The 23706-nt window shown below is 47.5% G+C and overlaps 1 long non-coding RNA gene across 1 annotated transcript in view; it reads left to right on the top strand.

Moving 5' to 3' along the window:
- The first annotated feature begins 115 nt into the window (after positions 1 to 115).
- LOC137624408 (uncharacterized) overlaps positions 116 to 23706 on the top strand; it is a 220541-nt gene continuing 196950 nt past the window's right edge. The window contains exon 1 of the long non-coding RNA XR_011040726.1: positions 116 to 238. This is a non-coding gene — a long non-coding RNA (uncharacterized lncRNA). The remainder of the gene's footprint in view (positions 239 to 23706) is intronic.

The following is a 23706-nucleotide window of genomic DNA, read 5'->3' on the forward strand; positions in this document are numbered from 1 at the left end:
AATCACCTGAACTATAGTGAATAATTTCTATATGAGAAGAAAGTATATTCCTGGAAATGGGAATTTTTGGGTGGTTTTGGGGATTTTTTATCACGAGTTTTAGGATTTTTAGACGACCCATCTGGCAACACTGGTCAGTAGTTTGTTATTATTAGTGAGTGAAGTGTTACGCCGTTTTGTGTGAATTTCCATGAAAAACTTGCGAATTTCTCATAATTAAGTGTTGCAGAAGTGCTTGGTGAGTTACCAAATTATAATAATCTTGTTTTTCGCTGTATGCCATTCTCTTAAATGTAACACTAACACTAGCCTAGTAGTCCTAACAAAGTCTATTTGGTTCCTTCTTGTCTCCGAGCCCCATATTAGGTATAAATGGACGCTTAAATAGGCACAATGTCTAATTTTACTGTTATGTATCATGTTGAGCAAATTATTAAGCTCTGGAATAACTAGAATGATGGGAAAACGGGAAAATAAAATACCTGTTTGTATTACAATAGTTCAATGTCAGGAACGTATATTTCGAGTTGTGTTCAACTCTCCTAAGTTGCAGGCAATGGAGATCATTAAGAATAACACTGATTTATTTTCCCGTATAATGTTGGTAAATCTGGAGTGTTTTTTCATGCATTTTCAAACGTTTAAGGAAAGGCGGCATGGTGACAGTTGAAACTGAAAATTTTGATTAATGTTAGGTTACTTTACAAAAGACCTTGGGCCCATACCTACAGTAGACGTAAGGCGATGATGTCTTATTTTGCAAATAAAGCCCTAGGCTCCGCAAATATGTGTTCTTGTATACCTAATAATATGAAATACACATTAGTAACCTAGGTTAGGCTACCTGAAAGTCTAGTTTTCTTTGGTGTAGGAAATAGGTTATTTTCAGTACAGTATTGGGAGGGTTCATTGGTCTGTCATTTTTTTTTAGATACAGTATATGGGGTTCAAATGTCATCTAGATCAGGTTAGGCTAGGTGAAAAGCTTTCATCATTTTGTAGTTTTAGCTAAAAAAAAATATATATATATTTTTTAGCTCAATTATAATTGTAGCCTAATCCCGTCAGTAGTTAATTATAAACGGCACAGACAGAAAATCATTCTAGATAGTGTTTTTTGATGCCCAACATACATTTATAAAAGTACATTTTAGAAAAATACAATTCAATTCTCATATATGCCCAAGTATAGTATTGAGACTTAGGGTACATAGCTAGTATTGGTATATTTTTAAATTTTAGTTAATTTAATCTTATATTTTACTGTAGCACAGCAGAGTACATTATTGAAATTATATATCTGGACATGAAACATGTAGACCACAGAACGTCTTAATTTAACATAATAATTCAAGTTAGTTTTATTATGCTATCATAATTTAAACTTGTATATTTGAGGGTCTTTTTTCAATGATGTCAACATCATAATTTCCTTTTTATATTGTTAATTGGTACCACTGCAAATCTAAGAAATTATGTTATTGATAGTAATACAAATAAATTAACATACTCAGATCTAATATACCTGGAATATATATGTAAATGGCAACCCCTTCCTTACCTAACATAACGTACGGCAGAACATTTGATGCAGTTGAGGACCCTTCCTTATCTTTAACATGGTACTTAATGATATGCTTTCTTATCTTGAACATGCAACTTGATCTAGCCATTAGGCTAGCCTATGCTCACATAAATTTTCTGTTTGTGTCATTTGATGTGACTTGTTTTGTAGAGGTATAGGATTACTTATCCTAGACCTACATCAATAAAATAAGATCCTCAGCAGCCACAAACCTCTCTTTTCCTCTCATAGTTCAATTAGAGTAATACCTCGACATACGAGCATTCCGAGATATAAGCCAGCCTGCGAGCAAAATTTTTCATTGCGATACGAGCACAATATTGAGATGCGAGCACGCTTCCAGATGGAAATGCTAAATGGCTGTGCACTTGTCCGAGTTGCGTTTGCATTATTTACATGATTTTTGTTGCATTTGTGAACATATTTTGTAATAAATGATGGATCCTAAGAAAGTGATTGGTAAGGTTGGCAGTGAAAAAAAACGCATGATGACCATGAAGATGAACCATAGAATTATGGAGAAACTTGAGCGTATGTTCGCTTGAGTGAGTTGGCGCGCAATTAAATCTTATTTTTTCTATTGTTATAATCATTGATATGGGTACTTTTATTTAAGGGGGCCAGTGCGGAATAAATTTTTGTCTTATTTTACATAGGAAAAATTTGATTGAGAAACAAGCAAAATGACACGAGCTTGGTCAGGTAGCGGATTATACTAGTATCACAAGGTATTTCTTTATTTTGAAATATGAACACATGTATCCTACACAAAATCTGCAACATTTAGTATATGTATACTAAACTTTTAAACTTTTATTACTCTATGTGTTTGCAAATAGACACTGTATAATAGGATATGTCACTTCCTGAACTCCAACCCTCTGATAATTTAATTTTTTCATTTAATAATGTGGAATAAATAGTGTAGTTTTGGAGTGCATTTCGAACAGGCAAACTGTATATGCTAGGCTATAGATAAAGGTAAATAAAAAAGGATATTCCATCTAAAGGTTTAGTGTATATGAAATATGTTTTACAGAGTGTGTGTTGGGTACATTGTTCATGCTTATAAATTGGTGTAACTATATGTAAGACATTTCACTAGAGGGGATATGATAAATGGGTAATTATCATAAGAACAAACGAATAAAACTAGGGTATGAATACTGCGCTGTTAAGTAAATTTGATTATGAATGTATGTAAAAATAATCATCAATAGATAGCTTGTGACACCCAACACTGAGTTGAATCTCTTGGAGCAGGCTACTCTGCATAAAGTGTTCGGCTTATGATAGTTGACAGTGTTCAGGCATTCATTGCTTTTGCCACCAAGGTGCAAGTACTTACCTTTTTTGTTATAGTGAAAACAAGGTCCTTTCCTTTTTCTATTCCATGAGATATGGTAGTATGGAAAGTAAAAAAGCCAAACCTCCTTCACCTTCATGAAACTACTGTACCCTCAAACCCTTCCTAGTCGATCTTACTTAAATACTGTAATCAACTTAGGTTAACAATGTAGTGAGCCCTCCGTCTTTGCGGGAGGTTAACAGTGTTGTAGTTTAGTTTTATCTTGGTACAGGTATCCACATAATATTTGAATAAAGCTTCAATTAATTGCAGTTATGACTACTGCACGAAGCCCGATGTTTTTTGTATCGCCCACGCTTCATTGTACCCTGACTTCGCGCCGTTTCCCTCCCTGTACATTTCTCTGTCAGATTCGGTCTTGCTCTCCGAGCGTCCGTCATTGCGAAAGCATCTCCTTCAAGTGTTTGTCAAACAACAATTGATCCTCATTTTTTTCTTACAGGGGTTAATTTATATTTGTTTCGTCACGCTATTTATAGGGAATATTTCTTTCAACAAAACTGAAAGACGAGGCATTAGACTTTTAGTGAGGTTTAACCATCCACCCGCTAGTTAGAGGAGGGTCGGGGGATAGTTGCTACCCCGCTCACTCATACACCAGGGCTGTGAAGTCACTTTGCTTTTGGCTCGGGGAGAGAGACGTTGCCTCTCTCTTCTTTCCCACTTACTGTCCATTTGACTTTTTTTTTTCCCTTATTACGTTTTTTCTTTTTATATACGTATATGTAAACATTCTTGTATTGTTTTTATATATATTTAAGCTTTTCTTTACAGTGAATGTTGCCGTTTGTGTGACAGTGTAGTGCAGCAGGCTCTCAAGGGCGGAGAACCTTCTCCTACTATCTCCCCCCTTGGACAATGGACAACCTGGACGCTAGTGACCTTCTGGGTGACTCGGCCTCAGCTGCAGGGGAGTCATCATCATTTGGATGCTCCTCCATTCGTATGTTAACGTCGCTCTCCCCCACGAGTTCTTGGAGGAAAACTGCTTGTGGCCTTCCCAGAACTTGACTTCAGTCTTGCTCTTTCTAGCTGACAACGCCGCTCTCCCTCATTGCGTGGGGGGCCGGTGGATCCTCTGTGGGAGAACATCTTTCCTGTTCGCTGGTTAGGTTGCGCTCCCGAATGGTTTTCTTCAGTAATTAAGTTGAAATAATAACTGTTTGTAATTTAATTTTTTTAGCTCTTGACGCCACATTTAATCATGGGGTGATGGGCCAATGGGCATTCTTAGCTGGCGGAGGGAGTGCTTGTCCGCCCCCCTCAGGGAACCCCTTTCCCGCCGGAGGGTTGAGTGGTTCTCTTGAGTAGTTTGTTTCGTCAGTTGAATTTATTAATTTTAATTTTTTCCATAATTGAAATACAAACCACACTATTTACATGGGGTAATTACTTCGGCGTAGCTGAGCGACGAGACATAGAAGTTTTAACGAGGGTTTCCTACCCCTCCGCTAGTTAGCGGGGGGTAGGGAGGGGTTGCTAGCTACCCCTCCCCCTCACACACACTGGAGAATACTGTAATCCACTTTACTTTTGGCTTGGATAGCGATCGGAAGTCTCTGCTCCTATCCTCACTTGACGGCCATTATTGTTTTGTCTTTTAACTTACGTTTTCTTATACTTAATATATTTAAATATTATTGATGTTTATGTATATTTTGGTGTATAGGAAATAGTAAGTTTCCTTTGCTTTCGGTGTTGTGCGGTGTGTGTTGTATACGTTCTACGAGAGTATCGCCGGCTTTGCAGGCCACTACGATCTTTTCTTGATCACGGCCTTTCTCTCCTAGGCCACCATGGTTGCCTTCGTGGAGACCGGCCCTTCTCTTGAGGTCGTTCACCTCTTACTCCGTACTACGCCTACGATAGCCTCTCAGGATCGAGTCGCTATTTCGTTTTTTTGTTTCAATTATTTTTATTAATATAATTGTGTTTTAACTTTTCTGCTCAGGGCTCACGTCCCTTCGGGGGTCGGTGATCCTTGGAACATTCAAAGTCAGTTGCATAGTTATAATGTTATAATTGTTTTGATAACCTTCGTCCCCCCCCTTCACCTGGGCATGCCGGGTGGGGGAGGGGGGGCTCATACCTTCTTATGTTCTTTCCCTTGGGGTTTCTCTTCGGAGTTTCACCCGGGGGAATTTCTGTTAAATAATTATTCTGTTTTATTTTCCAGTGTTCGATGCTGTTTCTTCGTGCCTGTTGTTTGCCTTCGAAGCAGAGCTGTCCTGTTTATCCTGGGGAGTCGGCTTCACCGCCGTCTCTCAAGGCGTTCGTCAGGGGCGTTCTCTTCTCTTAGAAGTTCCCTTGTGACTACTGCCAGCTCTTCATTGCATCCTAGAACGATAAGGAGGTTCGCCTCCAGGGTAGTTAGTTAACTTCCCTTTTTACTTTCCTTGGTCCTTAGGCGGTTATGCTCTTGGGGCTGATCGGCCGCCCTTGTGACTTGCTCAAGGGGCTGAGCGGTTGCAAGGCTAGACCATGGTACTAGCGACTATGCTCTCGGGGCTGAGCGGTCGCTTCTGTAGCTACGCTCAAGGTGCTGAGCAGCTGCAGGATCAGTCTGGCCCTCTCTCGTTCGCGAGGGAGGCCGCACTAAGGGCTCCTCCTCGAAGGATTGCTCCTTTTGTCTCTTCTACGAAGTGTCCCCTCCCGTTCGCGTGAGAGGACACTCACAGAGACTCCTCTTCGGAGGATTGTTCCTGTTTACGTCTGCTGATCTCACGGCCTTTCGGGGCTCCATCACCAGTTTCTTCCACGAAGTGCTCACCTCTCTCGTTCGCGAGAGAGGCCACTCATAGAGACTCCTCTTCGGAGGTTTGTTCCTGTCGTCAACAGCTTGCTGTTCAGTCACTAGCACTTCGGTGTTTAGTGACAGGGAAACTTCGGTTTCTCTTTTTCCCGGACCCTTCGGGGTCTCGGAGCTTTAGTTACGCAGTTCCCTCGGGCTCTCGTAACTTTAGTCACTTCTACACTTCGGTGATTAGTGACGGAGAAACTTCGGTTTCTCGTTGCGTTGACCCTTCGGAGTCTCGCAACTAAACCCCTCGGGGCCTCGCTACTCAGGCTTCGTTAGACCGTTGGTCTCTTTTCCCACAGTGTACCTGTTGCCTGCTGTATCCGTTCCTGACTGCAGACGCGCCTTGGGCGCCCACTCCCCCGTTATCTAACAGGCTCCTCCCTTTGGGGCAGGAGAGACTTTCTCACACCTTGAGTAATTCCTTTAAGTGCCAGGTATCACCTGCGCGCCAACGTTCCCTTATGCGCTAGCGCTCAACTGCTGTTCCTGCTGTTCCTGAGTCTGCCTTCCGAGACACCCTGTTCCAGTATTCAGTTAGGCTGCTACCAACGTTCCCTGCGCATTTGCGCACATCGTCGGGGTTCCTGAGATAGCGCACTGGCGCTCACCAGCGTTTCAGCCTACGATGTCTCTAAGTCTCTTCTACGAAGGACACCTCTCCCGTTCACGGGAAAGGTACCTCACAGAGACCACTCCTCGGAGTATTTAGCAGTCCCTCAGTTGATCGTCGGCACTGAGGTTAGACCTGCTGGTCCTCTCAGGGGATGCCCTCCCTTTTAGGGACACATCCCAGTTCCTGATCCACGAGTTAGCTGATTATTTCCCGCGCGCGATCCCGCGATCGTCGAGGATCGCTAGCCGACGATCTTCTGATACGCGCTAATGCGTAAGCGTTGATGATCGCCCGCGCGCGGGATGGTTTCCCGCGCGCGATCTCGCGATCGTCAAGGATTGTTAGCCGATGATCTTCTGTTACGCACTGACGCGTAAATGCTGTAGATCGCCCGCGCACGGGATGGTTTCCCGCGCGCGATTTTCTAGGCCCTTCTGCTCGCGGTTTTTCCGCGCGCGATCGTCGATGATCGTTAAACCGGCGACGGTCATTAGCCGGCAATCTTCGGATCCAGCGCTAGGCGCGTAAGCGCTGACGATTTTCTTAGTGCGCGTGAGCGCCGAGGATCGGTCTGTGCGCGGGATAGTTTCCTGCGCGCGACAACTAGGCCGTCCGCGCGCGGTTCTCCGCTCGCAATCATCGACGGCCGTTAGCCGGCGTTCTTCGGATCCGGCGCTAAGCGCGCAAGCACCGACAAACCTCTTAGTATGCATAAGCTCCGATGATCGTTCTGTGCGCGGGAGGGTTTCCCGCGCACGGCAACGAGGCCATCCGCGAGCGATCGTCGACGGCCGTTAGCCGCCGATCTTCGGATTCGGCGCTAGGCGCGCGAGCGCCGACTATCTTCACAGTTCGCTAAAGCGCCGAAGATCGTTCCGTTCACGGGATGGGTTCCCGCGCGCGACCATTGAGGCTCACGCATCCATCGCACGGATCGTCTGCGCGCGGTTTCCCGCTCGCGATCGTCGTAGTTCGTCCGCGCACGGGCACAGAGGTTTCCCGCTCGTGATCGCCAACTCGCGCGCGAGCGCCGACAGTCTTCGCTCACGCGTGAGCGTCGAAGATCGTCCGTGCTCGCACGAATCACCGACGATCGTCTTTCATAGTTGGAGATCATACACACGCGGACACCATGGTTTCCCGCTCACTGTCCTACGGTCTTCTCTCGCGCTAGCACCGACGATCTTCGTACTCGCGTAAGCGCCGAAGATCGTCGGCGTTATTCTTCCGTGCGTGGGATGGTTTCCCACGCAATCGCCGACGGCGCTAGCACCGGCGATCTTTTTCGCCGAGATCGTTCGCGCGTGAGATGGTTTCCCTCGCTATCGCTCACGATCTTTCATGCGCAAGCGCCAGCGATCTGCATACGCGCGGGAGCGCGGGGATCGTTCACGCGGACACCGATACGCTCACGTGGGTACGCGGGCATGCGGGCACGGTTATACTGCTACGCATGCTTTATTCAAGCGCTACCCAGATCTGTGCTTTTCGTGCGATCGTCAGCGTGATCGGAGCACCGTTCTCCAACGCGACCGCGCCCTGTTTACATCAGGGCTTATGGCGGTCAGGCCACCTCCGCGTTTCCCTCCCCCGCAGCGCAGAGCAGCGCCCTCTCCGGAGGGGGGGAGGTTTCCAGATAGGTCAAAGGTCTCTTCTCCCTTCTTTGCAGGTTCTCTACGGGCGAACCCTCATGTGTCATCTCCCCCAGAGGATCGAACGATCCTCTTCCCTCCAGAGGGACTCTGTCAGCGCAGGGGTCGGCCGGCATCCCTGATGGGATGTCATCGTCAGAACGTTCAAGCAGGCGATGAGCCTGTGCCTTCTGACTGGGGTCACTAATCAGTAGCAGCTTCCTCTCCCCCTGAAGGGGGTGAGAGGAATCTCTGGCATGATATCTCCCTCAAGGACTATCCTGTCCCTTCGCGAGTCCTTACGCTGGCGATGAGCCCTCCTCGGACTTAATCTCCCCTCCCCTGCGGATGAGCACTACCCATCCCCAGGAGGGTCGGAAGACCCGGTTGTCTCCCCCTTCACTCCATTGGGAGAATTCCCACCTCTTCCTGAGAGTCCTATCGTGCGGAGGGGGTGAAGCCTTACATCCTTCATTGCTGGGGTACTGTTTCCCTCCTAGGAGGGATCCTAAGGCCCTGTTTTCCGCAAGGATCCGACAGGATCCAGTTCGACCCTCGGGGCATGTCTACGAGTCTCCCCAGGAAGAGCCTCCGGGGATGGGAGACCTTGTTGCCAGTCCATCAGGAGGAGGAGCTCCAGGGGTCGGAACTTGCGTTCTGACAGGTTCTGGCCCTCAGGAGAAACCTCAAGGGGATCCCAGATTCTGAGATTCCTCTTCGGTAAGGGAAGGATTCGGTCCTGGACCGAGTTCTGCTCACCCAAGGACTCCCTTACTCCAGTGCAGCTTGCCCTGGTCTCAGGGAATGGAGAGCGCCAGAGACTAGGCCGAGGGCCAGCTCTCCGAGCTTGTCTCCTTCCTCAGTCCTGGTTGGTTTCGAGCCCCTCTCTCCTCCCTGGGTAGGGATCGGTGAGGGGAAGGGCCCTCCGGTCGGAAGTCCAGTCCATGTCGGAGAGACGCCCCTCCAAGAGGTGGCCAACGGGTTTCGAGGCCTCCGTAATCGTCTCCTTCCCTTCTCGACTCTGTATAGGGATGTCAAACAGTCTCCGTTCAGCATAGCGACAGCAGACGCGGTCAGCTTTGCGGTGAGACCACAAGTCTTCATGTGTACACTGGTCCGTTAGGACTCGTACTTCCGGTCCCGGTTCACCCATCTTCAAGGAAGTACTTTGGAGTCCGCCTGGAAGGCGGATATACCAGTTCAAGGGCTGTGCCTCGGCCTCTCCACGGCACCTCAACAGTTCTCCGATACTTCCTCTCGGATCTCTTCACGGGCTCTCAGCATCGGCATCCAGCCACTCCGTTTCCTGGGTGACTGGCCGATCCTGGCAGACTCGAAGGCATCCCTTCTTCGTCATCGGGACAAGCTCCTCGGACTTTACCAAGTTCTAAAGATCATGGTGGTCCTCGAGGAGTCCTCCCCGCAGCGCTCTCAGAGTCTGGTATACCGAGCCTGGTCTTAGGCTCCTATCTCCCGTAGCCTTCCCTTCCGACGACAGGGTACCAAGGCAGAGGAAGGTCGCAAGACCTTTCCTCACACGAGAAGACCCTCCAACCCAAGGTTGTTACTTCTCTCCTCCCTGGCCCGTCTGGTCTCCACAGTCGTCCAGGATGAGTTCTCTCCAGTGGCGACTCGGGGCGCGGGGGAGTCGGGGGCATGTCTCCCCAGATGCCGAGACCCCTAGGGGACAACCGGTACAGACGAACCCATAGGGGTGGGAAGCTGACGAGGGCTTACCATAGGGAGTGGTCCTTCTCATTCTTCCCCCTAACTTGATGCTGTCTTCGGACGCGTCAAAGAAAAGGGGGGGCCCACGTTCTGATCCACGGGTCCTCAGGCCGGTGGTCAGAACCAGGAAGAACCTTCTCTAGTCCTACTAGAGACGGAAACCGTGTTTCTGGCACTTCAGTAGCTCCACCTATCCTGGCGGACTACTCTGTGGTTATGAGGATCAACAACACCACAGTGATGGTTTTTTGACCCAGACAAGGAGGTACTTTTTAGTACAACCATCCCATCCTGCGGTAGAGATACCGGGATGGTCCGAGCCCTCCTCGGTCTCCTTGGCAGCTCGCTTGATTCCAGGCAAAGGAATGTGCTCGCCGACAGTCTAAGCAGTGTGTCACGGACACCACATTCCGAGTGGTCTTTGGATCCTCAAGTAGCCTACAAGTCCTGCCTCGGTGGGGCTCCCTCGGTGGCCCAGTTCGCTACAGCACTGAGCTGCAAGCTCCCGCTGTAATGGTCCCCGGTCACGGATCACAAGGCCCTCTGGTAGGAGGCCTTCCAGCAACGGTGGGACACCATCGATGTGTGCCTCCGTAGCTTGCTCCACTTACCGCTGGGAGTCTATCCAGCATCTCCTCAAAGAGAGAGGATTTTCGCAACAAGTGGCGAAAAGGAGCCCTGGACACCTGCGCAAGTCTTCCGCTGTAGTCTCCCAGGCGATAGAGCGAGTTTCTGTGGCCGGTGTCGGGGAGAGGGCATCCCTCCACATGATGCCGCTTCCAGCAATAGCGGAGCCCCTAGTGGCATTACGGGATAAATGTGCCTTTTCAGTTTCAACTGTGAAAGGCTATCCCTCAGCCTTAAGTCTTGCCTCCTGGCTCTAGGGACAAACATTTCTCCCCCCGCTGGAACTCTTCCTTCGCATGCGAGGCCTTGTCCTCTCCTGCCCTCAGTTGAAGGTGAGACCTCCTCCTTGGGTCGTGGCTCGAGTCCTCGAGTCTCTAAAGAGACCCCCTGACGAACCACTACGTAAGTCCCCAGACCACCACCTTTCTGGGTAGACAGTGTTCCTGCTAGCCTATCTTCAGCCAAGCGAGTCACATGGTGTCTCTTATGACTTCGCTCATTCAGGGGGTTAGGGGGGAGGCAACATTCAGGTTCGTCCCTGAGGTTTGTTGCCGAGTCTCAGAATCCGGGAGTGCCGGACCCGCTATTCGACTCCTTCCAGGGTTCGAGTCTCTGTCCTGTAGCAGATGACTCGGACCATCTCCTACCTTGCCGGTAGGGAGTCCGCGCTGGTGTCTTCAGAGAACAGCTGCAGTTCGTCTCCAGGCTCAAGTCTCATTCGTGGATCCTGGGTAACGAGGAGAAGGGTCTCCAGGAGTACCATCTCGGCCTGGAGTCGCAGGGTGCTACACCCTGCCTTGAATCCTGACCCTTCTCCGTCGCATCGCCCTAGAGCCCATGATGTCAGGGGCTTAGATACGTCCCTGCCCTTCATAGAGCATCTTTCAGTGACACTGTAGTGGTTTATGGACTGTGGCCAGAGGTAGCACCCGAACTGCCTATTGTCCGAATGCCGACCACAACCCGACGTTCACTACACAACAAATATACAACGGTGGAATACCCAAAAAAAACCTAAGTAACAGGTCAAGAGAACGGAGCCCTGGGCACCACCCCTTGATTTATACTGGGCAAGGGGACCCAGCTAGAATCTTGCTTTTTATCATACCTTTCATTGGGCTAGCTGGCTTATAAATAAAGGTATAAGAACCTTAGGTGAAAGGGAATATTATAATTAATAAAGGAACTCACTGTGGGAGGAAAGAATTATGATAAATTACTGTACTTAGGAGATCGTAAAAAACAGTGGCTGGGGAAAAGAAACCGTGGTGGGAGGTTCTGAAATGAAATGCTGTATACATAAAACAGGCAAAAAAACTATTTATTTGAAAATTAAACTATTAAGAATACATTAATATATCAGTTAAGATAGTCAAAGGCAAAATTAACATCCCTTTTGCATATTGTACCAGCAAGAGAAAAAAATACTAAGCTGCATGCAAGATATATCACCACACAGTTACAAAACGGAACTTCAAAATCCTTACAAAACTATGACTGCAGAACCTGAGGATTTGAAAGACTTAGAAATATTAGGATTCTCAACATAGCCTCTAAAAGCAAAAAAAAAGCATTTCTTCAGAACTAAGCTTAAAGGAGAACCCCGCAATACTATAGTTTTATAACATCGGTAATGACCAGTAATAAACTTGAACACTTACTATCTAATGAGCCATCTATAAAGAACATATAACGGTGAAAAATACAGTACCACAATTTTCCCTAAATCAATACTGTTCTCATCAATCTCCCATCCACCATTGGGATGCAAAGTCACTTAAACAGTCCTAATTTCTGATCAGTACAGCCGCAGACTATGTCTTACAGGTCTCTGCGGGCCCACTGTAACAATACTCGAACACCGTCATTCCCCGCCTAACTCATGTTAGGCGGGGAATGACGGTGTTCACTCCTTGGGCCTCTGACCAGATATGCCATTTCAATAGCTCCTGTTAACTATTAATGATTATGACACTCAAATAGCAACACAGTAGCTTACTTCTAGTTACAAGGCGGGTTATATGAATACAGAGCAGCATCACTGACTAGTACAGACTGGTAACAGGAAATATTCTATATTTCCTCTCCCTTACACTCCCTACTGAGTGTAGGGGCTGCTGTCAATACCTGGAAAGGAATAATAACAGATCAAAGCATTTTTTATATACATGTGCACAGATGGATATCAATATATATATATATATATATATATATATATATATATATATATATATATATATATATATATATATATATATATATATACAGGTTTAAAAAAAATGACTATGTTTCATAAAATACAACTCCACTAAGTTTTCTTAGATACAAACACCTTATATATTGCATTCCCCCCCATTAGCCCTCAAGCCCATCCAAAAAATGCCTCATAACTGACAGCAACCCCCCACACAAACTGTACATTCACGTGAAAAAAAATCTTACCTTGCAAAAAAAAAATAAACTCAGTAAAAAGGTAGGATGATCAACTAAAGAGTTAATTCATCATCCCATCCTTCAGGTACAATACATTTTTTTCATAACAAAAAGCAATAGGAATAGACAAACTATCAGACAATATGGAAACATAGTACTTAAAAACAAAAAATTTTATTACCGTCTATTCCTCCCAACAATGCTTCAATAATATACAATATAACAATTTCATTATTTACAAAATTTCGGTATTACAGGAATACATTCAGGATCTATCAAGAAAAAAAAATGACATTCATTGCAGTCCAAAATCAATTTACAAACATACAAAACTCATTGATTTTGGACTACAGGTATTACATGATAATAACAGTTTATTGAATTTACTATAACTGTTACGGTCAAGGTCAATTTACAGTACTACAATAAATGCGACAGTTACAGAAACTGTGACTAAATAAAGATTTCCTCACACCACGTGTCCCTTTCTCAGCCTTTCAAATACCCAATGTGGGAATTACCATATGACTAATAAGAACAAAAAAGGGTAATTACTATCAAAACTTTCTTTGAAAACTGTACCAAGATTAATTCCGTGGGAGATTTATAGTTCTTCTTCTGAGTCTCAAAATTCTGTCTCGGGACATGCGCCGTGATTCAGCAATCTGCTGGCGAGCCATATTAATTTCTCGCAGCACAGGAGACAGGCTAAGCCGGCGACTCTCCAGATACAGGCTGGGTGTCTTTAATCGGTCGATAACCTCGCATAACAGTTGGTATCTGCGGGTGATCGACATACTTTGAGGTAAACCAGAGACAGCATCCGTAGACTCAGAAGAGGACAATAAAAATCCCGAAAAATCAGGCGATGACTCGGGGCAACGTTGTGTTTCGGGCGAGCCAAACAGTGCTGTAACGTTCAGGTTAGATATACCTGACTGTGCCACTTCAGCCGGTGTTTTAATCCACCATCAGAATGTAGGAAAGGGTTTAAATTCTGAGGTGACTCAGGAATGGAGGATGGTTCCCTCTCTATAATATTCATCTGGTCAGTGAGACGAGGTCTCCACTCCAGGACTCGAGACTGAACTAAAGGTAGGTCAAGAACAGGACCTTTTGACCTAGTCCATGGGGGACTAAATCCACTAGAGGTAGGATCCACAGGCGACAGTCGGTCGTTACAATCGGGTGGCAAAAAGCCGAGAAAGTCATTATCAGGATGAATAGACACTGCTGATTCAGAAACAGGGCTTTCTAAAGTAGCAGGTCTTGACCAATCTGGGCTGGAACTCTTGGAACCAACAGAAGGTAGTTCCAATAATGGAATACTGGAAACTTCCCAGAATTCACAACTCCCCGGAGGATGAACGATACCTTCCTCTTGGAAAGAAGAAGCTAAGAACTGGGGCGTTGGCAATTCAGGAACAGGGCAGTGAACCACCGACTCGGGAGACAAAATAGGGGTTTTACACATTTCAGTGGGGCTGTTCTCCCATAGTTGGAGGACCAAATGATCTCGAAACGATTCAGGCTTTAACACAGGAGTCTCATCACAATTTTCCGGAGGATATAACCAAGCATCCAGTGCTTTCTTTCTCTCGTAAGTCCTAGCTGGCTTAAGAATGGGCTTAGGCTGAGTAATAGCTCTAGTAGGTTGGTGACTTTTCCTCTGTCGTCGGGACTTGATACAATCTCGAGACAGAAGGTAGGACGCCACTACTGCAGCCACCCCATAGGAGTCGCCATCACTACTAGAACTAGAACTCTCAGAGACTTCAGAAGAAACAGGACTGTCATCCATGAGTTCTGGACTATTGAGAGTCTCTGTTACAGGATCAGGACCCTTCGGATACCAGAGAAAGTGCCTCCTAAGATAAACTGGAGGTTTAAACCAGGCCTTTAACTGGATATGGTGAGCTTTTACCAGTTCACCATCAGGCAGTCTCTGCAGCTCATAGGTAACCTTATTCTCGTGTACCTTAGTAACACGGAATACCCCCTCAAACCTAGGGATGAGCTTGTTCGTCAGAAGGTGTCCCAACAGGTGCACCTGCTTAAAGCACCAGAGAACCCTCTTTAAACGGTTTGTACCGAGGATGTCCTTCAGCCCATGGGTCTCTCGTTTCTGCTGATAGCAACGGGATACTATCAACATCGTGAGCACCCTTCAGTATGTTCTCAGCTGGAGTACAGCCAATCTCAGTGTGGTGGGAATGGTTGTAGCTGAGAACTGCTCGGGATAAGAACTGATCCCATTTCCGAGATTCCCCAGAAATCACCCTCAGTAACTCACCAATGGTACGATTCACTCGCTCCACTGCACCGTTACTAGAGGGTGTATACGGAGTTGTTTTCACTTGTACGACATTATACCGCTCCAACAACTCAGTAAATTCCTGGGAAATAAACTCAGGGCCGTTATCAGTCAATATCCGGACTGGAACACGAGGAATAACAGGAAAAACTCGGTCTTCAAGCGCCTGGCATATCGTACTGCTCTTCTTATTCCTTGTGGGTACTGCCGTCACCCACTTGGAATAATGGTCGACTACCATCAGACACCCAATAAAACCAGTACTGGTTGTTGGGAGACTCACAAGATCCATAGCAACTAATTCAAAGGGAGAAGAGGTCACTATTTTCAAGGTCGGAGGGGCAACCACCTCCCTTGAGACCTTACAAGTCTGACATTCCCAACACGTCTGGCACATATCTCTGATTACATTAATCAAAGATTTGTGCCAGACGAGTCGACGGAGCATTGCAATCATTTTTCCGATCCCCCAGTGAGCATTCTGGAGGTGTGTCTCGGCAACTAGGTCAATCAGGACATTGAAGGTGACTACTGGGACTACTGAGCCGTCTGGGTTCTGCTTCACTAGCAAACCCTGGTGAACTTCCAGGTTCGACCAACATCTCCTATAGGGTAGACAGGAGCGTGGAACTCGAGATGCAGGAACCCCAGAGTAGATCATCTTGATTACAGATTGAATCTGTCGATGATCTCCTTGGATCTTGGACACCTGACTAAAGGACAGAAGAGCATTTCCAGAGAACACTCCCTGATCAGATTCAGGATCAGTTACCTTCATAACAGTGGTCTCGGTATGCAGGGAGGAGACTGAGAGTACCTTAGGAGACAACTGAAGAACAGTAGTGTGGTCATACACCAACTGTTCTCGGGGTGAATCCAGTGTCAGGTAGGCTGCGTCCAGTATATTCCTACCAAGAACAAAACAAAAGTTAATGTCTTTGGCAGCTACCACCGCATAGTTAAACAGCGGTAGCCTCCACCCAGAAGGACACTTCACCTCTAACTGGACGTAGCCTAGAATGCTGGTGCAGAAACCAGTCAACCCCTCTAGCTGTTCTCCTGACAGTACCTGGTACTCTATGCCAAGTTGGCTCAGTACAGACTCACTTACTAGACAAACCTGTGCTCCTGTATCAACAAGAGCACAAAATAAGGTCTCCTGCATCATTACTATACCTACTGCCGAGTGTTGAGACACATGGGTACAACTGGACTGACGAGGTACCTTTTCTGTCACGTACTGGATTACAGGACAATCCTTCGGCGCTTCCTGATCATCAGTGATCAAGCCCTCAGCGTCAGGAACACGAGATTTTACCTCCGCCTTATGGCCCAGAATCACGTCAGTTGGAGGGATGTAATTGCGGAGCTCGATCAGAGGATTAAAATGCACTCCAGACAGACACTGAAGATGCACACACTGAGGCTCAGTCACGGATGGATCACGATAGACTACGGGACAAGTGGGACCCCAATGGACCCAGATTTCCAGGTTCAATAACTTTGATGCTGCCAATAGCAACTCCGGAGCTGGGACCGTACCTGGAAATCTCATTGCCTTGATCCTGTTCCTGCTGGTCTTGTCCAGTTTGAAGCCTAGTCGACCGGCGTCTTTCAGAAACTGCTGAACTAAGGCATCCCGGAGCTTGGCTCCCTTCAGCTGAGAGTCGGGTGCGACACCTGACCCTTCTGTCCAGCAGTTCACGACTAGCTCCAAGGATTCGATGAGAGAATCTGGACCACCACGAACCTCCTTATACAAGGCCAGTCCAGTAGGCAACTTGGGAGTGCTAGGTTCAGTAGCAAACAAACAGTCAGTTAATGCAGGCCAGCGGGATAACCAGTCAGCGGCGGCATTCTGATCTCCTGGACAGTAATTAACAATAAAGTTAAATTCGGACAGGTCCTCCAGTGTCCGTGCTAGACGACTGTCCACCATCTTCATGTCATGAAGGTACATCAGGGGACGGTGATCAGAATGGATCACGAAGAACTGACCATAGAGGAAGGCCCTGAAGGTTTTCACTCCCCATCGCAGAGCAGCCAACTCACGCTCAATGGTAGAGTAACGGGTCTCGCAGTCAAGGAAAGTCATAGAGTCGTACGCTATAACCCGACGCTCCCCTGGATGCTCCAAGGACTCCTGGCACAGACAAGCACCAGCACCTTCACCCGAAGCGTCAACAAACAACTCCAAGGGTTTAGCATCAGCGGAGTAGTCAGGGTATGACAACATAATGTCCTCTTTGATCAGTTCCTTCAAGCGCACAAAGGCACTGTCCATTTCTGCAGTCCACTTCAGTTTCCTATTTCCTTGAGATTTTCGTCCTCCAGTCTTCGCAGATAATGGTTTGGCTATCTGTGAGCACATGGGGATAAACTTCCTTAGGAAGTTGACCAGTCCCAGGAATCCCCGTAGCTCACGCTCAGTGATTGGTTTAGGGAAGTCTTCCACTTTCTGGATGTATTCTGGTAGCTTACACATACCAGAACGTCCAACCAGATGACCAAGATACTGGACCTCGGCTTGAACCCAAGAACACTTCCCGAGAATTTTATCTTGAGTCCGTGCTTCTGGAGAGTAGCCAAAACTCGTTCTACCAGTTTCAGGTGTTCCTCAAAAGAACACCCAAGTATCAAGATGTCGTCAATGTAGACAACCACCTTGGCTTTCAGGAACTCTTGGAGAATACTCTGCATTTCTCTCTGGAACACTGCAGGTGCATTTTTCAGTCCAAACGATTAGCGTCTGAACTGCCAATGTCCAAAAGCGGTAGAGAAAGCCGTGTATTCCTTACTGTCCTCTGCCAACGGTAACTGGTAGTATCCACGAACCAGGTCAAGGGTTGTAAAGTATTTGACTCCTTGAAGTCCAAATACGGAATCGGCCATGTTAGGCATCGGGAACTTATCAGAGACAGTCACTTTATTAAGTCTACGGTAGTCCACACACAACCGTATACTATTGTCCTTTTTTCGGACTGGAACAATGGGTGAAGACCAAGGAGAGATGCTGGGTTCAATAATACCCAGTTCATGTAACTCCTTGCGCTGTTCCTCGATGGCGTCAGCGACAGGTTTGGCAAACCGTCGAACTCTCTGATAAATGGGCGTCTCGTCATACAGGTGAATGCGTATTGGTGTGCTTGAGCACTCTCCCACATCATCATCACCAGTACTGATAACTGGAAGATGACGTCGAAGCATTTGACAAAACTGGTCCTTCTGAGAAGAGTCCAGTTTGTCGGAGATAGACAGATTGTCTATCTCTTCCAATACGCTCGGTTCAGGAGTCGGGTCACACTCCTGTGCTATCAGGCAGGATAGAGGAGCATCCACCATTGCCATGGTGAACACCTTCCCCAAGAGATCGCCCTTCTTGATCTTGGCAGCTTCTTCAGATGAACCCTTGACTAAAACTGAGGCTTTCCTGTCTTTCAGTTCAAGGATGCCAGGGATTGCTGTAACTTTCCTTGACAGACCAGGGGTTATGATGTCGCCATCATAATACATTTCCGGCCAACAGTTGGTCGGACAAGCAGGGCACCTGAAAGACGTGTCAAGTCCCTTAGGCAAGTTAACAGTAACTGGAACAAGTACTGGCTCAATACTGGCAATCCTCATTGAATCGGTTGCGTGGACATAAAGTGCATAAAGCACTTGCCGACAACAGGCTCCACGTATCGGGACATAATACTGTACTCCCAAAGAGGCTTTTGGGGAGTACTGCCAACGCTCAGTCGATTTCGGGAACCGGAACCGCCAACTATCACCCCATTTGCTCTCAAGAACTGGTAACCAAGCACTACGTGCTCAGCCATAGTCCCTGAAGGCACTACATGGAACACACCTGGGGCGAATGTCATTCCATGCAGTATAGGGGTCAACAGTACAGTACCTAGGGTCTTAGGTCCTGTTTACCCTAAACCCTTCAGTCCAATGGTGTTGGGTACCATCTGCAGCTGGTAATCCTGTACTACTCTCGATGACAGGAGGTTGACCTCAGCTCCGTAGTCAATGAGAGCATCCAATGCTCTCGATGGAAATTCAGACATGGTCACTGGGACAACCATGAGTGGTACAGGAGCCAACTGTGCCAGGTTAACCCTACGTAGGGTTTTCAATACTGCCTCAGTTTCTGCTTTCTCCCTGGAGGAGTCAGTTGAAGAAGCTCTGGACTGTGTCGAGGACAGGTTAGCACAGGCCAATCCTGAAAGAGCCATTGGAGGTGCAATAACTTTTTCAGGTTGAGGGGTAACCTTGGAAATTGAGATTTCCGAGGCTGCCGCCGGAATACTAGGAGCATGCACCCTAGCACTCACACCCTCCTTCGATGTAGCCCCATACTCTACATCGAAGGCCTGGTGTTTAAAGCCCTATGATACTCCTCAGTTCTTGACTTCCTGGGCTTTGCCTTCTTGCTCTTCTTCTTCTTCTTCCCCACAGTCCGAGAAGGAGCACTGGACTCGCTCCCACTTCGGGTCTCCCGCCTACTGGTTGATCCAGAATAGGACGACGGGGTCGGAGTAGCATTCACCGGTACTGCTCTCCATCTTGAAGGAGTCTGGACAGAGGTAGTCTCCCTCCCAGGGCTGCGGGCATTAGCTGTGTTCTGGACAGGTGATCTGCTTATAACCGGCGCCTGTCGTCCACACTGTGCCACATGATGGTTGGACGAGCCACAACGTAGGCAGAGGTTGAGGCGTCTGCGACACTCGTCCACAAAGTGCCCTGGTTTTCGGCACCATGCATAGTACCTCCTCTGGAATTGGGGAGATCTATCCGGGGTGCGCGATGATGGCAGGCGCACTTTCACAGGTGCAGGTTTGGGGACCGGTCGAGGAGGAGTGCGTAAATACGCTTTGTCAGGGCCAGGTGAACGGCTGGGGGCAGCCATGGCAACCCTGTCGGCATACGAGCCGTGCCATGACTGTCCCACACGACTGATGGCCAAATCCTCTGCCTTCTGGCTTCGCTGACGGGATGCCTCGTCGAGAACACTCAACAGGTGCAAAACATCCTGCCAAGTGGCCTGACGGCCAGCAGAGACATTAATGGTGGCCAGAGACTGTTCCAGCCAACTCGCAGCTTTGCTTGGAACAGTTCTGAGGAGCTTCCGCCTAAGCTCCCTCCGGTCCAAACTACGGCGAGGATAGGCAGACTTGTACATGGAGGCTAACCGGACGGCATAGATTTTCAGCAGTTCGCCCTCGCCACAGGTAGCACTGCTGAACCGGGCCTTTCTACCCGCATCACGCCTCTCTCGGGCTTCTCGACACCAGTCGAGGAGGCGTTCCTTCATGACGGGGTATGAGATCTCGGGACCCCCCATGGCTGAGAATGCCTCATGAATTTCTCCCTTCAGAAATCTCCACAGGTGAACAGTCCACCGGCCAGAGCTTCCCGCGGTATACTTACTCGCACAGTAGGCCTCGAAATCCCTCAGGAATTGGGCAAAACTCTGGCCAGTTTCGAGCTGGAAGATACCAGGCTTGGGGTTCCTCCTGGAGTCGAGGACCTTAAGCAGATCAGACAGAGTGCGTTCTGTCTGGAGGGACTGGACGTGGTCGGTGGAGACTGTGTTAGCTGAGCTGACACTGAGACAGGAACTGGAAGTATCTCCAGAAGTCTCGCTGCCAGAATCGTCGCTGCCAGAATCGTCGCTGGTTGACTCCTGGGACATGGTCATTTCGGGTATGGCTGGTCTGGCTCTTTCCTTGGCCTGGCGTCTCCGCTTTGGGATGGCCCCTGTCTGAGTAAGAACTGCCTCAGCGGTGGCTGCTGGAGCTTTCTCGAGCCTACTGAATTCAGCTGGGTTGTCCAAGAACTGCTCCCCTAGTCCGCTGGCTGCAGGCTCTAGTGGACTAACAGAGTTAGTTGCCAGAACAGGCGAGGAAGCAAGCAGTCCACTTGGGACAGGAGACTCTCAGAAGCATGGTACAGGGGGGATTAACGGTGTGAACCCTGGAGGGGGCTGTAGACCTCCAATCAGTGGCTCTGCTCCAGTCACTGGAATTTTCAGACCATTGTAATTTGGCCAAGCAGGGGACGTAGATGGAGCACTGGTGGTCACTGTGGTTGTGACCCCAGTGGCAACGTAGCACGTTGGCGACGGCTCAACGGTCTTCAGGGCCGCCACTTGAAGTGTTCTTATACAGTACAAGTATAAACAAAGGCACACCTAACCGTGTATCTATTTGGGCAAGTACCAGTATGCCATTTCAATAGTTCCAGTTTACTATTAATGTTTATGACACTTAAAAGTTTGTGGTCTTCCGCAAAAAGACGGTTTTAGGCCCCTTTACATTCACTTGGTTCTGGGGCAAACATTTAAAAGAACTATCCATCACCAAGTTCCAGTATGGAATCACCTTTTGTGATCTGGTGATGTGGAGTAGCAATATCTTGATCCTTAAAATGTTTTTTAAAACTCTAGATAAGTCACTGTCAGAACACACTGTCAATACCAAGTTTGAGAAGTGACTCATGTAACAGGACAGAAATGTTTACATTACCATTTTTTTTATCAAGCTGATTAACCCTATAAACAGACTCGGACATAATACAGCACCCTTACAATCATTTTACTTGTGCCACGTCTCGACTAAACTTCTGGTTGCCTCTCCAAAACCCTACAGAGAGTAGGGCGTGCTGCAAAAACAAATGTGGTTAGACAACGGGTAGGACCAAAAAAATATTACAATACTTTCTGTTATACAAAAAAAAGTTAAATTTATTGCTTGCAAGCTATGTAAACCTATTTAAGGAAAATACAAACCATTTCCAAATATAACATTTTATTCTCTGTAAAGATTTCAATTTTTCTTAAATAGGTTTACATAGTTTGCAAGCAATAAATTTAACTTTTTTTTTGTATAACAGAAAGTATTGTAATATTTTTTTGGTCCTACCCGTTGTCTAACCACATTTGTTTCTAATTGATATATTATTCCTAACTGTTTTTTCAAATAAACATTTTTTTTCTTGTGTTTTATGAATACAGTACAGCATATCATTCCAGTTCCTTACACCAATGTGCCCCCTTCCCTAGCCACTGTTTTTTAAGATCTCTTAAGTACAGTAATTTATCATAATTCTTTCCTCCCACAGTGTGTTCCTTTATTGATTATAATATTCCCTTTCACCTAATGTTCTTATACCTTTACTTATAATTAGCAAGCCAAAGGCAAGAGAAGGAAAGGTATGATAAATAACAAGGTTCAAGCTGGGTCCCCTTACCCAGTATAAATCAAGGGGTGGTGCCCAGAGCTCCGTTCTCTTGACCTGTTACTTAGGTTTTTTTGGGTATTACACCATTGTATATTTGTTGTGTAGTGAACGTCGGGTTGTGGTCGGCATTCGGACACTAGGCAGTTCGGGTGCTACCTCTGGCCACAGTCCGCAAACCACTACAGCGCCTGCGCGATCCTGTCGTTCGCCTAGCCTAAGACCGCTGTCAAGCTCCCGGAAGGGGAGAAGTTATGTCGAAGGGCGAAAGGGAACGAGAGGCTCCATCAGTCGCGTAGACATTCCCTCGAGTGATCCTAATGGCGTAGCTCAGGGCGCTCACCCTCACCATAGGAAAAGTGAGGTGAGTGCTTTGTCTCCCTCTTCAGATGAGGAGTCACGTGATGATAGGTGGCGTAAGGAATCTAGACCGATTAAGAGGAAAGTTCAGTCATTGGAACAGCCGCATGTTTCCTCCCCGCAACAGCCGGGTTGTAGTCATTGGGAAACACCTAAACGTTTTCGGCCCCTTGACGAGTGTTCGTCTGCTAAGCGCTCGAAGGTGGTTTCTGAGGGGGATATAGTATTGGATTCGGATGCGGAGTTAATTTCTGGTTCGTGTGTAATGATTCATGCTCCTCCTCTTCCTTCGGACTGGGATTCGTCTCCCGAAAGGAATGAAGATGTGGAGAGCGATGAAGAGGGCTAATTCGCTATAGAATAGGCTGTACAATTATCTCCTCAGAACAATCCAAAGTGGAATATGTTGTTAAACATGAAACAACAACTCTCGTCGATGATGCAGTCTTATCGAGCGGTCGTTGGCAGTGAGACTGGGCTTCAGTCTTCAGTGGTAGACCCATTGTCGCACAAGCAGCCTGTTGTCTCTGGGACTGTTGTGACATCGCACAGGCGGTCTCCCAAGTCCACTGTTCAGCGGAAGGTTGGAGTAGATTTGTTTCGGCAGAGCGCTGTTTCTCAACAAGTATCAAAGGAGTATTCAGCCGATATTCAAGTCAAGCGTGTTAACGTTCGCCAAGTGGCGGAGCGAGCCGCGAAGCGGCCGGATGGAAGCAGGCGTGACGCGCAAGCGGAGCCGAGGCGGCAGCGTGGCGAGCCTCAGGAGTTAATTGATGAAGGCCAACATTGCCAGGCAGGCTCTAAGCGCCAGCGCGATGACCCACAACAATCGAGCCATGAATGGATAGAGCGCCAGCGTGTGGGCGCGGCACGCCAGGACTCATCGGAGCGGCAGCGCGATTATCGCGTGAATGTGGCGCGGCAGGAGGCGGCAGAGCGGCGCCAGCCAGACTCGCCCCATGATAGAATCAATAGTGATGGTAAACGCAAGTCGAGTGACTGTCAGTTGGAAACTAATA

Source organism: Palaemon carinicauda, chromosome 31 (genome assembly GCF_036898095.1).
Source record: "Palaemon carinicauda isolate YSFRI2023 chromosome 31, ASM3689809v2, whole genome shotgun sequence".
In the NCBI taxonomy this organism is placed as follows: Eukaryota; Metazoa; Arthropoda; class Malacostraca; order Decapoda; family Palaemonidae; genus Palaemon; species Palaemon carinicauda.